This window comes from Grammomys surdaster, unplaced genomic scaffold (assembly GCF_004785775.1).
Source record: "Grammomys surdaster isolate TR1022 unplaced genomic scaffold, NIH_TR_1.0 352, whole genome shotgun sequence".
NCBI lineage: Eukaryota > Metazoa > Chordata > Mammalia > Rodentia > Muridae > Grammomys > Grammomys surdaster.
Window position 1 is genome coordinate 344042 of NW_021604771.1, and position 1717 is coordinate 345758.

The 1717-nt window shown below is 43.1% G+C and overlaps 1 pseudogene; it reads right to left on the minus strand.

The window, feature by feature from the left end:
• Positions 1 to 444: 444 nt before the first annotated feature.
• LOC114631160 lies at positions 445 to 1448 on the minus strand (annotated as a pseudogene).
• Positions 1449 to 1717: the final 269 nt, after the last annotated feature.

Genomic DNA, 1717 nt, shown 5'->3' on the forward strand with positions numbered 1-1717 from the left:
GGGCTCCTCATAACTCAGTCTAAATAGATGGGCAGAATAACTATCTGCTTGATAAAATACTTTGAGTTTTCTTCCCATATTCCTACCCCCTAGCACAGGCTCTTACAGAGTTCAGCCAAACTGTTCTTAAATACACTCATTCTGTTTCTACTTTAAGCATGCTTGTACTTACACTGGACAAAGTTTAGACTCTCTCCAAGCCCGGGAATTCTTCATTTGGATGAAGAGGAATTCCTGGTGCTTGTGTGTGACACGTCCTTATAAGGATATTAGAAGCTTAACCTGAAAATGGGCCACCAGCATACCTGACTACTTCAAGAGTGGCAGAGGTGGTCCATGTACAGGCTATGTGCATGGGTAGTTGCAGGCTTAGAGTAAGGCAGGAACAGTCTTATTCATGCAGATCTCAGAATGAGGTTTTCAGCATTTGAACACATTTTAACCTCACTGTTGCTCTGAAATGGCTCTCCAAGTCACCTGGATTTCTGGCCTAACAATGAAAAGCAGAGAACAAGGACACTTAGGATCCCTAAAGACCAACAGTCATGGAGAAATGGTGGGGAAAATTGTAGCTAGAAATTCTTTGACATGTCTCAACCAGAGATGAGAGTCCACAAAAGAAATGTGGACTCTGGACTCTGTGTGAAGTAAAGTACAAATACAGTCCAGAATATCAAAGCTCACAAATGTGATCACCAGCATCAGGATGGTGTGGGCTGCTCTGGTCTCAGTCTGGCCTCTTTGGTCCTGATTGTGGGCGTGTATGTGCTGAAGTCTGTGGTGGTGTCTGATCAGGTGAATCACCAGGGAGACACTGGTCCAGACCATGATGCTAATGAACATGTCCTGGGAAAACAGAAAAAGCTCATGCCAACATTGAACCCGGAGGTGGAGCAAACCCACATGCCTTTAGAATCAGTGTCATTGTGTGTTTTCTGTGGACCATGGACTTTCATTGGCATGTAAACATTGTTTAAGATACTCAACAACCAGCAACTGTAACAAGAATAACTCACAAGTTTGGGAGATATTTCTCTGAACATGACCCTAGCTCAGTTTCCAGAAACAAGAATGAGAAACTGGTAGGTGCTCAGGGCACAGGTGGAGCACATGTTTGTGCCTCGAGCTACTCCATGAAAGAAGTACTCAAGTTTACATCTGATGTTAGTTGGGGGCTTCCTTGGAACAAAAAGTGTCATATAGTATGGAAATGATAATAGAAGGAGACTGAATGTATTGGCCAGAGCCAAGTTGGTTAGAATGACTTGTATGGGCCTCAGTTGGGAGTCAGTCAAGATGGGAGAGAAATGGAGAAACAGAAGGATGTTGCCCAAAGTCCCAACCCCTATCTGACAGAGCAAAAGGATCTGAAGAGCAATTTCTTCCATGGTTTTCAGGGTTTTATTCTGAGACAACGTGGAGATGGCTTCATTGGACAATTGTGTAAGGATCAGGTTGGATAGTGCTGTCTTGCAGAGTCTTCTCGATTATCTGAGATTTTCAATTGATTTAGAGCCTTTTTTCTTGAAAAAGTTGGCACTGCTTTGTTACTTTATAGGAGCTTTTTCTGAAAAACACTGAGTCGACATTGATCCAGAATATCAACTTTATACATACTATCCTCTCCCTTCACTCATGATGAAACTCTCTCTCTGTGTGTCTCTCTGTCTCTCTCTGATTCTCTCTTTCCCCCTTGTCTGGTCTCTCTCTCTCTCTC